The sequence below is a fragment of the Rana temporaria genome, chromosome 9 (genome assembly GCF_905171775.1).
Source record: "Rana temporaria chromosome 9, aRanTem1.1, whole genome shotgun sequence".
Classification (NCBI taxonomy): domain Eukaryota; kingdom Metazoa; phylum Chordata; class Amphibia; order Anura; family Ranidae; genus Rana; species Rana temporaria.
In genome coordinates, this window is record NC_053497.1 from 175,252,020 (window position 1) to 175,268,520 (window position 16,501).

Genomic DNA, 16,501 nt, shown 5'->3' on the forward strand with positions numbered 1-16,501 from the left:
CAGGTGCATGGGAGCGCCACGATAGTCTTGCATTACATCATATTTGCCAACTGTCCAATATCTGCTAGGATAGTCATGCATTTCACTAAGTTTTCCCAGGATGATGGCCTTGTCCTGAGTGGCATCCCAGAACTTGTACTTTGCCCTCCTGATGCCCTTCTGCCTCCCCTTGTGCTCTTTGTTTTATTCTTTGGATTATGGCATGTTTTGTTATTGTTTAAAATCAATTTTATTGAAAGTATTAATATATATATATATATGTTTACCGTATATAATCGAGTATATGACGCGACCCGGTCCGAAGCTCCGTGACCGTGGGACCCGATCGCCGCTGGAGTCCCGCAATTGGTCCCTGGAGCTGAAGAACGGGGAGAGCCGTATGTAAACACAGCTTCCCCGTTCTTCACTGTGGCGCCGTCATCGATCGTGTGTTCCCTTTTATAGGGAAACACAATCGATGATGTCACACCTACAGCCACACCCCCCTACAGTTAGAAACACAAATGAGGTCACACTTAACCCCTTTAGCGACCCCTTGTGGTTAAATCCCAAACTGCAATTGTAATTTTCACAGTTATCAGTGCATTTTTAATACATTTTTTGCTGTGAAAATGACAATGGTCCCAAAAATGTGTCAAAATTGTCCGAAGTGTCCGCCATAATGTCGCAGTCATAAAAAAATCGCTGATCGCCGCCATTAGTAGTAAAAAAAATTTTTTCTATAAAAATGCAATAAAACTATCCCCTATTTTGTAAACGCTATAAATTTTGCGCAAACCAATCGATAAATGCTTATTGCGATTTTTTTTACCAAAAATAGGTAGAAGAATACGTATCGGCCTAAACTGAGGGAAAAAATAATGTTTTATATATTTTTGGGGGATATTTATTATAGAAAAAAGTTAAAAATATTGCATTTTTTTCCAAAATTGTCGCTCTATTTTGGTTTATAGCGCAAAAAATAAAAACCGCAGAGGTGATCAAATACCACCAAAAGAAAGCTCTATTTGTGGAAAAAAAAGGACGTTAATTACTATTTAGGTAGATGAGATGGTCAGGTACTATTGACCCTTTAGGTCACAGGTGTCAAACACAAGGCCTGCGGGACGAATTCGGCCCTCCAGGCCATTTATGTGGCCCTCGCACCTCTCCTACAGCTGCAGGAGAGCTCCAGCCCTCCTCTGGTCTTCCTCCAGACCCCTACTTTCTGCTTTCAAGCAATGCATCCAGCTTCTTCCCAGCAGCAGCATTAAGAAAGGGAGTAGCACTGTGATGTAAGGGAGAGTGGGGGACTCAACTTCTGATGGTGGGGTGGCTCTTGACATCTAACCGGCCCTCTGATGGTGGGGTGGCTCTTGACATCTAACCGGCCCTCTGATGGTGGGGTGGCTCTTGACATCTAACCGGCCCTCTGATGGTGGGGTGGCTCTTGACATCAATCGGCCCTTTTGAGGACAATCATAATGATGATGCGGTCCATCATGAAATTGAGTTTGACACCCATGCTTTAGGTAGATGAGATGGTAAGGTGTGCACCAATATTTGGCCATATAAAATGTCCTTGAATACAGAACCATTAATAGTTCCCTTTAATGTAAACCCCAGAACTCAAAAATTTGGAGAGTGTCACGTACGATTGACCATTTAGATAGATGAGATGGTCAGGTGTCCACCAAAAGTCGCCCATATAATCCATGCTATGGGCAGCATTTGTCATTTTGCCCTTTATTTCCTCTTTAAAGAATCCGAAAATATAAAGTTTGGCCCTCCAACTTTTTTCTTTTTTCCCCTTCATGTTTCCGCTACTCTCTCTGAAAGATGTCTTTAGAAAACGAATTAGTCAGGAGACAAAGTGACAGTTGTCATAATGACTACTTTCTCAAAACAGATGAACCTTGCGATATTCCAACAATTCAGACGTTCCAGGCAGTTCTGATTACTTGGCACCGAGTATTTTAATGTCAAAAAAGAAATCCAGAGGGCTTCGCGATTTCACAAAAACTGACTGGTACGCGTCGCGGTAATAAAGAGATCCATCTCAAGTGGGAACATCTCTTCATATTGTCATTTAATGTGATAATTCAGACTATTAGCACATCATCAGAACAAAAGGGACTGCCTGAGATACAGAGTTGAGGACGAGGACAGAACTACTAGACGCAAACAGGAGTTGAGCTAAAAGAAGTTACTTTACTTTTATTTTTTACATACAAGAAGGACTAATATAGTCTTAAAGTGGAGGTTCACCCAAAAAAACAATTTTTAACAGTAGATTGGGCCTAATTACGGGAAGCAGAATCGCGTGTTTTGATTAAAATCAATGCAGTACTTACCTTTTTTGAGATGGATGTTCTACCGCCGCTTCCGGGTATGGGCTGCGGGACTGGGCGTTCCTATTTGATTGACAGCCTTCCGACCGCCGCATACAGCGCGTCGCCAGTTTCCGAAAGTAGCCGAACGTCGGTGCGCAGGCGCCGTATAGCGCCGCACCGACGTTCGGCAACTAGTGACGCGCTGTATGCGACCGTCAGAAGGATGTCAATCAAATAAGAACGCTCAGTCCCGAAGACCATACCCGGAAGCGGCGGGAAAAGATCTATCTCAAAAAAGGTAAGTACTGCATTGATTTTAATCAAAACACCCGATTCTGCTTCCCGAAATTAGCCCCAATCTAATGTTAAAAAAAAAATTTCGGGTGAACTCCCGCTTTAAGCCCTGTACACACGGGCCAGAATCTCGTCAGGAAAAAAACTTTGTTTTTCCTGGCGACATTCTTGGCGAGAATCTCTTACCGCCCGAGTGTACAGACTCTCCTTTCAAAAGAACCGCGGTTCTCCTAAAAGGAAAGAACGCGGTGACGTCATCTCGTCGGGAAACAGGCCGACAAGAATCTCGATGAGAAAATAGAGAGCAGGATCTCTATTTTTCTCGTCGAGATTCTGGGCAGATTTCCAGACGAGAAACCTTAAAACCTCGTACACACGCTCGGTTTACTCGGCAAGAAAGCTCTGCCAGCAGTTTTCTTGCTGGTTCTTGCCAAGAAAACCGACCGTGTGTACAAGGCTTCAGCCTAACTTGAAGAACATCACATTGGGGCCAATACAGTGGCCCCTTCTGCAAAGGAGCTTACACTCTAATGTGCAGAGCCTATGGAGTCAGTCGGCACAGGCTCAGTTAGGTGTGTATTGCTAGAGAGGTTTTACTATTGGGAGGATGCATGTGATCAGCGCAGGGGCCAATCAGCACTGTTCAGACAGAGAGTCCAGAGTATTTCAGTCGCATAGGGCAGTGAGAAAACTCCTCCTACAAGATTTAACCAGTGCTTGGCTGAACACTGCTAAAAGTCACTAGACTGCTCTAACTGCTGATTAGAAAAGGTATTTAGCAGTTAATATTTAATAAAATAATTGCATTTCCATGTTCTGTGTACTGTGGGAGACCAGATATAGTGAATGTAGGGCCCTGGGTTTAGTAACACTTTAAGTCCTCTTCCCCCCACTTCCTGTAGTATCACTTCCTTTCCTGAGCAGCATGAACCAGTCCAACAAGTTTATTAGCAATGCATAGAGAAAGCTTAGCTTCTAACAACAATGTAACTAAAATGCATCATTCTCAATATTTATGCTATAAAAAAAGTAATTTCATACCCATGTCATTAAAGAGGAATAAACCCTGATGGGTTTTACTTCCTCTTTGTTTCCCTGCAAAGGTAAAGCTTAACCACTTAAGCCCCGGACCATTTTGTTGCTAAATGCCCAGGCCAGGTTTTGCGATTGGGCACTGCATCGCTTTAACAGACAATTGCGCGGTCGTGCGACGTGTCTCCCAAACAAAATTTACGTCCTCTTTTTCCCACAAATAGAGCTTTCTTTTGGTGGTATTTGATCACCTCTACGTTTTTTATTTTTTGCGCTATAAACAAAAATAGAGCGACAATTTTGAAAAAAAATCAATATTTTTTACTTTTTGCTATAATAAATATCCCCCAAAAACATATATAAATTTTTTTTTTCCTCAGTTTAGGCCGATACGTATTCTTCTACCTATTTTTGGTAAAACAAATCACAATAAGCGTTTATCGATTGGTTTGCGCAAAATTTATAGCGTTTACAAAATAGGGGATAGTTTTATTGCATTTTTATAAATTTTTTTTTTTTTACTACTAATGGCGGCGATCAGCGATTTTTTTCGTGACTGCGACATTATGGCGGACACTTCGGACAATTTTGACACATTTTTGGGACCATTGTCATTTTCACAGCAAAAAATGCATTTAAATTGCATTGTTTATTGTGAAAATAACAGTTGGGAGTTAACCACAGGGGGCGCTGTAGGAGTTAGGGTTCACCTAGTGTGTGTGTTTACAACTGTAGGGGGGTGTGGCTGTAGGACTGACGTCATCGATCGTGTTTCCCTATAAAAGGGATCACTCGATCGATACGCCGCCACAGTGAAGCACGGGGAAGCCGTGTTTACATACGACTCTCCCCGTTCTTCAGCTCCGGGGAGCGATCGCGACGGAGCGGCTAGAAACGAATAGCCGCGCCGTCGTCCTGGATCGCTCCCCGCAAGAATCTGACCACTGCATGTAGCGGGGGGGTCCTGATCGGACCCCCGACCCGCGGAAAGGCGGGGACGTACATGTACGCCCATCTGCCTGTCTGTGGACGTACATGCGGCGGTCGGCAAGTGAATAATGGGCTACTATGCATCGCATAGTAGCCCATTATGTGTCACTTACCTGAAACCGAAGCCTGCAATGTCACCACTGTCCCCTGTTCCACGAAGCATCCATCTTCCTTCTGGATAAAGCAGCTCTGGCGCTGTGATTGGCGGAGCCGCAATGACGTCACTCCCACGCATGCACGCAGGAGCTGCCAGTCACGGCACAATCTCCTTTAGAAGTGGCACGCTCTTCATTTCTAAAGGTTTCAAAAGTGCGCCTGCGCCGTTGTCTACGGTAGACATTGGCACCCGTCTCATTTGTAAATATCTCCTTAACCGTGGAGGTTTGGGATATATTTCGAGCCTTAATCTAGGCTTACCCGTAGGTCAAATTTGTTGTAAAGGGTTTACAACCACTTTAAGGCTAGGTTTAGGCATGAGTCTAAACCTACCACTTATCTCAAAAGAGATCCGCAGCATTCCGAGCGCTTTTCAGAGGTGATTGACAGGGAGTGAGGAAGCAATGTGACGCCTCCTCTCCACCTGTTTTAACCATACTTTTGACAAACAAATGTACAAAAATCATATGCGGTTGTGGGGCATTTGCAGAGCTTCCCCATTTGTTTGAAAGGGTGGCAATCAGTAGGCTTTCCGCTTCCCCCCCACTGATTGCAACTTACTTGGATAGTTTATGCTGCCGGCGAGAACCTTCATGACCGTGGCATGTGAACACCCCTGTTCACTGCTATTGCACCCTACAGGGGGGGGCAGTTAGGTTGCGCTAAAAACGCAGATCAACCAAGAATTTATAATGCCCCCCCAACCACAAGTCTAAATATGGGCTTAGTGGCGTGTCTTTAACCACTTCCCGACGGCCGTACGACTATATACGGCCGCAGGGTGGCTCTACTTCTCTGGGACGCCGTCTTTTTACGGCCGCCCCTTTCCTCGTTCCCCGCGCGTGCTCCTGAGCGCGCAGCGGGGAACTTCTGTGCTGGCCGTGTCCCTTGGACACAGCCAATCACAGATCGCCGTGAACGGCCAATCGGTGTGACCGTTTGGTAGGTGATCTGTGCGGCCAATGAGAGATGATCTCATATGTACACATATGAGATAATTTCTCATTGCCGGCTCTCACACTGACAGCGTCCTGTCAGGGAGAGAGGAGACCGATCTGTGTCTCTTGTACATAAGGGACACAGATCGGTCACCTCCCCCAGTCACCCCCCTTCCCCCACAGTTAGAACACACCCAGGGAATACATTTAACCCCTTCCATGCCCCCTAGTGTTAACCCCTTCAATGCCAGTCACATTTATACAGTAATTAGTGCATATTTATAGCACTGATTGCAGTATAAATGTGAATGGTGGCAAAAATGTGTCAAAAAGTGTCCGATGTGTCCGCCATAATGTTGCAGTCCCAATAAAAATCTCAGATCGCCGCCATTATTAGTAAAAAAAAAATAATAAAAAAAAATGATTCTGTCCCCTACTTTGTAGGCGCTATAACTTTTGTGCAAACCAGTCGCTTATTGCGATTTTTTATTTTTTTTACCAAAAATATGTAGAAGAATACGTATCGGCCTAGACTGAATTTTTTTTTATTTATTTTTTTAAAATTGGGATATTTATTATAGCAACAAGTAAAAAATATTGTATTTTTTTTTCAAAATTGTCGTTCTTTTTTGTTTATAGCGCAAAAAATAAAAACCGCAGAGGTGATCAAATACCACCAAAAGAAAGCTCTACTTGTGGGGAAAAAAGGACGCCAATTTTGTTTGGGAGCCACGTCGCACGACCGCGCAATTGTCAGTTAAAGCGACGCAGTGCCGGAAGCTGAAATTTCACCTGGGCAGGAGGGGGGTGTATGTGCCCAGTAAGCAAGTGGTTAAAACCTGTTTGGACGTTTTTTGTAGTTATGTCTAGTGGTGTGTCTTTGAAACCTGCTTGGGAGTTTTTTGTTGTTTTTTTACTGACGATTGTTTGTAGTAAAACAGAAAATCAAAGAAAACCTTCATCGTCCAACCCTTTTCATCAGAGCCACACACAAGCCCCACTACAAGCCCCATTTCGATCTAACCAGAATTTGGTTGGCCTAAATTTAGTATATATATATCATTGTTGCCGGCCGCTTCTCTTACGTTTTCCATCATGTACCCGTACTTTTTTACAGTAGCATTCAGAGCCGATCCTACAGTTGTATTCAAAATTATTCAACCCCCACTGAAATTGATTGTTTTGCCCAGTTTGACATTGATTTTGATCATTCAGTCATCCTGCTTACAATTAAATCAAAGAGGCACGTGTAGGTCACACAAATATAAAATAACATTTATAATGAAATAACCACAAATGTCTTTTCTGTGCTCACATCATTATCAGTTTTATTCAACCCCCAATTGACATTCAATCTTAGTACTTAGTACAACATCCTTTTACAGTTATAACAGCTTTTAAACTTGAAGCATAGCTTGACACAAGTGTCTTGCAGCGATCTACGGGTATCTTCGCCCATTCCTCATGGGCAAAAGCCTCCAGTTCAGTCACATTCTTAGGCTTGCGCACTGCAGCTGCTTTCTTTAAGTCCCACCAGAGGTTCTCAATCGGATTTAAGTCTGGTGACTGCGATGGCCACTCCAAAATGTTCCAGCCTTTAATCTGCAACCATGCTCTAGTGGACTTGGAGGTATGCTTGGGATCATTGTCCTGTTGAAAGGTCCAACGTCTCCCAAGCCTCAGGTTTGTGACGGACTGCATCACATTGTTATCCACTATCTCCTGGTACTGAAGAGAATTCATGGTACCTTGCACATGCTGAAGCTTCCCTGTACCTGCAGAAGCAAAACAGCCCCAAAGCATGATTGACCCCCCGCCATGCTTCACAGTAGGCAAGGTGTTCTTTTCATCATAGGCCTTGTTCTTCCTCCTCCAAACATAGCGTTGATCCATGGGCCCAAACACTTCTAATTTTGTTTCATCAGTCCACAGAACACAATCCCAAAACTTCTGTGGTTTGTCCACATGATTTTTGCATACTGCAGTCGACTCTTCTTATTCTTTGGAGACAGCAAGGGGGTGTGCCTGGGAGTTCTGGCATGGAGGCCTTTATTACGCAGTGTGCGCCGTATTGTCTGAGCAGAAACTTCAGTACCCACATCTGACAAATCTTTTCTCAGTTCCTCAGCAGTCACAAGGGGACTTTTCTCCACTCTACGCTTCAGGTAGCGCTCAGCAGTCGAAGTCAGCATCTTCTTTCTGCCACGACCAGGTAGCGTTTCAACAGTGCCCTTTGCCTTGAATTTGCGAATGATGCTTCCTATGGTGTCTCTTGGTATGTTTAACATCTTTGCAATCTTCTTATAGCCATTGCCCTTCCTGTGAAGAGTAATCACCTCTTCTCTTGTCTTCCCGGACCATTCTCTTGACTTCACCATGTTTGTAACCACACCAGTAAATGTCTAGAAGGAGCTGAGTATCACAGTCATTTTAAAGCTGCCTGATTGGTGCTTATTAGGCTTTATTGCTGCTCCCTGACATCCACAGGTGTTTTCAATACCTGATTGAGAACACTTCAATGAACCTCTGTTCTTCAGAGTGGTAGTCTTTAAGGGGTTGAATAATTGTGTAAATGAAGAATTCACAAAATAAACATTTAGTACTGTATTACAAAACCAATTGATGTCATTTTAGTTGCATATGGTTCTTTAAGAAGTCCTTGTAGGATTTCATTCTGAATACAATTACAAATGTACACTAAATTCCCTAAAACCATTTACAGCATTGGGGGTTGAATAATTTTGAACACAACTGTATGGTCACAGGCGCCTGGTTGCAGAAATATTTCTGGCGCCCCCCACATGGGCGTGGTCATTTTACTAACTCCTCCCCTTTACAAATATTTCTATGGCAATGACTCAACCACAGAGATGCTCCTCCCACAAAGTCTTCATTACCCTGGGATCCTTACATGATCTCTTAACAATAAACACAATACAGGAAGAGAAGCAGAGTACTTTATTGGGACCTGGAGGGGGGCCTCTCTGATGGACACAGAGAGGGCTTCTGTTAGAGAGTCTGTTAGAAAGACCCCCAGACATGATACAGACATGATACAGGAGATGGTCAGAGACTGCAGATGTGATACAGGAGATGGTCAGAGACTGCAGACATGGTACAGGAGACGGTCAGAGACTGCAGACATGGTACAGGAGACGGTCAGAGACTGCAGACACAGTACAGGAGACGGTCAGAGACTGCAGACATGGTACAGGAGACGGTCAGAGACTGCAGACTTAGTACAGGAGACGGTCAGAGACTGCAGACATGGTACAGGAGACGGTCAGAGACTGCAGACACAGTACAGGAGACGGTCAGAGACTGCAGACATGGTACAGGAGACGGTCAGAGACTGCAGACTTAGTACAGGAGACGGTCAGAGACTGCAGACACAGTACAGGAGATGGTCAGAGACTGCAGACACAGTACAGGAGACGGTCAGAGACTGCAGACATAGTACAGGAGATGGTCAGAGACTACAGAATATAGTACAGGAGATGGTCAGAGAAACATCAGTTCTGGACGGACACACACCTATGCTCAGAACACTAGTTCTGGATGGACACAAACAAGGAGAGAGGGGAGAACTCTGCCACTTGGGCACCCCCACCTCTGCAGGCGCCTGGGTGCAAAGCACCCTGTGCACCCTCCCTAGGATCGGCCATGGTAGCATTCGGTAACATGTATATTCTAACCTAGCAGTGGCATCCACTGTATGTTATATGCAAATCTATTTAAAAAGGACATCAAATTAATGTATTATCTGCAGAAACTCGTAATTTTTCAAGCAGTGTGACACCATGATTAATTATTTAAAGTGTTTATCACAAGGCAGAGATAAGATAGAAAACAGAGAACCTTTTGAAGAAACAAGTTGTTACTCTTTTGCATTAAAAACTAGGTTCTTCTTCTAAGATAAAGCACATGTCTGAAAAGTAAGACTAAGCGAAGGACGGGCATGGATCTTTGAAGCAAGAAGTATATAGAGGATACGAAAGTCAGTAAGAATGCCCTTTGGCATCCTTAACCACTTAAGACCCGGACCTTTAGGCAGCTAAAGGACCTGGCCAGTTTTTGCGATTCGGCACTGCGTCGCTTTAACTGACAATTGCGCGGTCGTGCGACGTGGCTCCCAAACAAAATTGACGTCCTTTTTTTCCCGCAAATAGAGCTTTCTTTTGGTGGTATTTGATCACCTCTGCGTTTTTTATTTTTTGCGCTATAAACACAAATAGAGCGACAATTTTGAAAAAAAATTATATTTTTTACTTTTTGCTATAATAAATATTCCCCAAAAAATATATATAAAAAAAGTTTGTCCCCGGTTTTGTCCCTGGATTGGATTTAAACAGGGGCTGGGGCAATTTAAAAAAATAAATAAAATATGAATTACACAACCCCGCCGCACCTACTAGCTTAGGGGGGGGGGTCTATTTTTTCCCATTACCTGTGCCCCTTTCTGATGATCATGTGCTGGTCGGAGCGGAGGGAATATTTCTTCAGTTATGGGCTCATGACCATTCAGCTTTGCTTGCATGTTCTTCTGCCTTGGCTCAAGTCCTGGCCAGCCACCTGCCTGTTTATCTCCTTGCCTTCCCTGGCGGAGTGATCTTCCTCCGCTCCCCACCCAGTAGTAGCCGGGGACCGGAGATTAAGACTTGAGAGGCTGTCAGGCAGGCGGCGGTGGTGATGGGCAGAGAGTCGTCGATTGGCCGCCATTACTAGTAAAAAAAAAAATATGCTCCCGGATTTCATTTTAAAAATCTGGTCACCTTAATGCTGGGTAACCAGCATGCACCTCTTGATCTTGCGCATGCGCGATTCACCAACGACGCCCGTAGCGCCGATTGTTTCTAAAGTTGCCATTTCCTGTAAGAAAATAACGCTATTTTTGATCACAGTACTGCCCACAGACTCCTGGGACACATCATTTCCCAGGAGCACAGGCCAGGCAGGAAGTGATGAGGAGCTCGGCGGAACAGGAAGTGGCAGATTAGGAGGACTACATGGCAACAGGGCGATTCTGGTAAGTATAAAAAAAAAAAAAATATTCCTCCAAATATTTTTTTTTTATAGGTTTAGAGGATTCTGATTTAGTAAAAAAAATTCAGGGTGGAACTCTGCTTTAACTTTATCTACCGGTGTGTTGTAATATATTGAATTGTTTTTTGCAATGTTATTTTTCAGTGCATGTTGAACTGTCTTCTAATTTAAATTACAAATAACTTTAAGCTACAGACTGAAATTAAAATACTGAAATGATGACACGAAATCTAATAATTATAAAATAATAATAATAATAATAATAATAATAATAATAATAATAATAAATATTTTATAAATATAATAATTTAAAATATAGGCTGGCTAAAACGACTGTTCCTTGTAGAAGATGTAAAGACTGTAAATCTTTCATATAATATATGCTTGCTGAAGTGAACTCATTTATATCCACTAAGAAGACTGACTGCCTATTTTACAGATCTGACAGCTTAAAATCCTCAAAGTCCATCAGACATTAACAGATTTGTTATGTGGAACAGGAATACCAGAGGGGGTGGCAAGTATCACCAAATCGAGATGTTCTGTTGTGCTTCAGTAAACCTCCTCCGATCACATTGAGGAACAAAAGGCGTACCCACTAAGGGACCTATTTTTTATTTTTTTATGGAATCCTTTCCAGCCTAGCATGTATCACTTCAAATATCCAATCAGGTTCACAATAAAAAAAAAAAAAAATGAAATAAGGTTCAAAAGAAATACCGTATTTTCCAGGGTATAAGACGACTTTCTGGATGCAAAAAAATGCATCCAAAGTCGGGGGTCGTCTAATACGCCGGTGACAATCTCCGTCTGCTGCGAGCGTCGATGATTTGAAAGCCGGGCCGTCTTCTCAGCGTGTCCCGTGATAGGCGGAACACAAATCTTCCCAGCGGCGCCTATGTTCTGTGTTCCGCCAATCACGGATGCCTTCTCGGACAAGAGGACATCCGTGATAGGCGGAACACAGAACAGAGGCGCTGCTGGGAAGATTTGTGTTCCGCCTATGGCAGGACATTCTGAGAAGAAGGCGCGGCTTTCGAATCATGGACGCTCGCAGCAGACGGAGACTGTCACCGGCCTGGAAGCCAGAACCTGCAAAACGTGAGTGATGGCACAGTGGGGGGGAAAGTGGGGGCAAGTGATGGCACAGTGGGGGCAAGTGATGGCACAGTGGGGGCAAGTGATGGCACTGTGGGGGCAAGTGATGGCACAGTGGGGGCAAGTGATGGCACAGTGGGGGCAAGTGATGACACTGTGGGGGCAAGTGATGGCACAGTGGGGGCAAGTGATGGTACTGTGGGGGCAAGTGATGGCACTGCGGGGGCATGTAATGTAATGGCACAGTGAGGCAGTGAGATTTGAAAAAAGCCTGTTTCTGTCAGCGGTTGTTCTGACTACCCCTCAGCTTCCAGAAAGACTAGTAGGAAGGGGGTCGTCTTATACGGCGAGTATATCCCAAAACCCAAATTTTTCCTGGAAAAATAGGGGGTCGTCTTATACGCCCAGTCGTCTTAGGCCTTGTACAGACGAGCGAACATGTCCGATGAAAAAGGTCCGCGGACCGTTTTCATCGGACATGTCCGCTCGAAGATCTTGGTCTGATGGCTGTACACACCATCAAACCAAAATCCCCGCAGACAGACAGCGCGGCGACGATGACGCCGCGACGTGCACGCACCAGGAAGTTCAATGCTTCCACGCATGCGTCGAATCACTTCGACGCATGCGTGGGATTTCGGGCCAGCGGACATGTCCGACGGACAGGCTTCCAGCGGACAAGTTTCTTAGCATGCTAAGAAACTTTTGTCCGCTGGAAACCTGTCCGCTAGCCCGGGAAACTGCCGGTCGGCCCTACACACGACCGAACATGTCCGCGGAAACTGGTCTGGTGGACCAGTTTCAGCGGACATGTTCGGTCGTGTGTACAAGGCCTTATACGCCGGCAAATACGGTAGTATTTTTCCTTTTTTTCTATTCATCCCTTCTGGGGGGTTGTCCCTCAAAGAACAAAAGTCCATCTACTGATACTAACCTTCCATGTGGTCCAAGCTCCATTGGAGATGGGAATCCTGACCCAGTGTAAGCACCATCTAAAATGAAGTTGGAGCTTACAGAGAGTTAACTTTTCTTCCTCCCCTCACGTGACGATTGGCCGCCCCCCAAACTAATCATCATGGGAGAAAGGGTCACGCTCCCCCATGGTCAAAACTACGGAACCCAAAGGGGACCGGCGCTTCTGTTGCTTCTACAGACCACTCTATTTTTAGGGTATCTCGCACTGCGGTGATAAGGTCACTCACCAGAGCCTTCTCGCGATATCTGTGGCTGGGTTTGTGGAGTCGTTTCCGGCTACCTAAACCTATTGGCCCGGCTGGGTTAAATATATACTTTTATTTCACAAACAAGGTACTTTTAGATGATAAAGGCATATACAAGATGGCGGTATTCCCAAAGCGTGGGGCTACGAGACTTATGAACAAAATGGCATTGAGATAATGTAATGTAATGCTACATCCCTTCTCCCCCACCCCCCCTAGTGTTGCTGTGTTTAATTGTGTTGGGTCATGGCACGTAGACAAAGGATCTGGAGACACCTCCCAGCAGGGAATGTGTAAGGAGGGGCTGCCTGCTTATCATAATCCCTTCATGTGTTTCAACTGTAGTTGTTTAAATATGCAAATGTTGAGTTTTCATTGGTTCTTCCTTGTCCCCTACCCCCTCTATGACAAGGCTAAGGGCAGTGTCCCCAACTATGTTTAACCACTTCCATACCAGGCACTTACACACCTTCCTGCCCAAGACAATTTACAGCTTTCAGCGCTGTTGCAATTTGAATGACAATTGTGCGGTGGTGCTACACTGTACCCAAATGAAATTTTTATGATTTTGTTCCCACAAATAGAGCTTTATTTTGGTGGTATTTGATCACCTCTGCGATTTTTATTTTTTGCGCAACAACTAAAAAAAGACTGAAATTTTTGAAAAAAATTATGTTTTTATTTTTTTCTGTTAATTTTTTTTTGTAAATAAGTAAGCTTTCTTCTTCAATTATGGGCACCAATGAGGTGGCACTGATGGTCACCGATAGGCGAAACTGATGGACAATGATAGGCGGCGCTGGTATTCTGCACTGATGGGTATTCATACTGTAGGCGGCACTGATGGGCACTCATAGGCGGCACTGATGGGCACTCATGGGTGGCACTGATGGGTACTTATGGGTGGCACTGATGGCATTGCTGGGCATAATTCCAGCCAGTGCCCATGTTGTCAGTCAGTGCCCATTTGTGGGCACTGATTGGCATCGATTGTGTTTTTTTTTATTGGTGTTTTTTTTGTGTGTTTTTTTTTTGCCGGGGGGCACTCCCTGGTGGTCAAGTGTTGGCATCCGAGGGGGGGCTGCGCTGATAAAAAATCAGCGCGAGAGCCGCCGATCGTCTCTCCTCTACTCGTGTCTGTCAGACGCGGGTGAGAAAGAGCCATCAACGGCTCTTCCTGTTTACATCGTGATCAGCCGTGGTTGGACACGGCTGATCACGTGGTAAAGAGCTTCCGCCGGAGGCTCTTTACCGGGATCGGAGATGCAGAGTGTCAGACTGACACCCCGCATCACCGATCGCTGCGCTGCGCACCCCCATATATGGTAAGTCTGCTGGCTGTGGGTGCATTTGGAGGACAGGAGACACAGGTCTGGTGGAGGTTCCCATACAGGTTATCCGAGATCCGTCACAAAAACCCTCCGGAATCGCACCATGAACAGTTGGAATGGCGAGATGTGCCAAAGCCAGTCTTTCAAGTTTAAAGGTGATACGACGAAACATGTTCGGTTTCCTATGAGTATTCCTCTAGCGCTGCCCCTTATGTAATCACCGTAGCTGTGTATTAAAGGCGTCCCTGGTTCCACGAAGAGGCGCTGCGACTGATGAATGACCCTTTCTACGCTCCCTGATCTGTCATTAATCATTTTAAAAAATACAGGTAGCTGGAACAATTTATAAGTTCAGAGCAAGCTTACCGTATTTTCTACCTCCTCCCGTATTTATTATATGTGTACGAGGGACACACAATCTAAATGTTTCTATAAAGGGAGCACCAAGGCTGCGTGTTTATGTATTGTGGTACCGAGAGCTGTGAGGATGACCTCTAGATCCAACGGCAGACTGAGAATTTGTTTCTTTTTATCCTATTCAATTGGATGCCAATAACCTTTAAAAGAGTTTCTGCACTTAGAGATAATCACTGCTTGCATCTCATTGTATTAAAATAAATATATAAAAGTGCAAAAATAAACTGCTAAATGAGTTATCTAAACATCAACTTTTACATGAAAAATAAAAATAAAATGTTGGAATGTACAACGGTGACTGATCATCGCTTACTTTATAGTTCAGTTTTGTACGAGAACAAAAATTCCAGCTAAATGGGTGATGAGGAATCCACATTACACACATAGGCAATTCTATCTGAATCTGGCCCTATATTTAGGCGGGCGTAGCGCATCTCAGATACACTACGCCGCCGTAACTAAGTGAGGCAGGTACCGTGGGCCAGATTCACAGTGGAGATACGATGGCGTATCTCCTGATACGCCGTCGTATCTCTGTTTCTATCTATGCGACTCATTCATAGAATCAGTTACGCATAAATAGCCAGAAGATCCGACAGGTGTAATTGTTTTACACTGTCGGATCTTAGGATGCAAAACCGCGGCCGCCGCTGGGGGGAGTTTGCGTCGTAAACCAGCGTCGGGTATGCAAATTAGGAGTTACGGTGATTCACGACGGATTTTCACGTTCGCTACGTCGCCGCTAGTCTAGTTTCCCGTCGCAAAGTTAGTCGTCGTTTTAGCTGCCCTAACTTTAGTCAGCAATCGTATTGCTGTCTAAAGTATGGCCATCGTTCCCGCGTCAAAATTTAAAAATCAACGTCGTTTGCGTAAGCCGTCCAGGAATACGGAATTACGCTACGCGCGTCGCCGTTCACGACGGGAGTTCGGAAACGGAGCATGCGCGGTAGGTCCGGCGCGGGAGCACGCCTAATTTAAATGGCATTTAAATTGGCCCGCCTTGCGCCGGAGACCGCCGGCGTAGGTTTTCATCGCAAGTGCTTGGTGAATCAGGCACTTGCGATGAAAAATTGCGGCGGTGTAACGTATCTACGATACGTTACGCCGCCGCTCTCCTATGTGAATCTGGCCCCGTATTCACAACGAACTTGCGTTCTAAGTTACGGCGGCGTAGTGTAAATGGGCCGGCGTAAGCCTGCCTAATTCAAATTATCCAGGCAGTGGGCGTGTTGTATTATAATGAGCCTTGACCCCACGTAATTGACGCTCCTAACAAACGTATCCCAGTGCGCGTGCGTATCGCGTACGACTTACGCAAACAACGTAAACGTTGAAAAAAATCGACGCTGTCCCGACGTCCATACTTAACATTGGCTACGCCTCATATAGCAGGGGTAACTTTACGCCGAAAAAAGCCTTACGTAAACTACGTAAATCAATGCGCCGGCCGGACGTACGTTTCTGAATCGGCGTATCTAGCTCATTTGCATATTCTACGCGTAAATCTACGGAAGCGCCCCTATCGGCCAGCGTAAATATGCACCCTAAGATACGACGGCGTAGGAGACTTACACCGCTCGTATCTAGGCCAAATCTATGCGTAACTGATTCTATGAATCTGGCGCATAGATACGACCGCGCTCATTCGGACATACGTATTTCCTTTATGA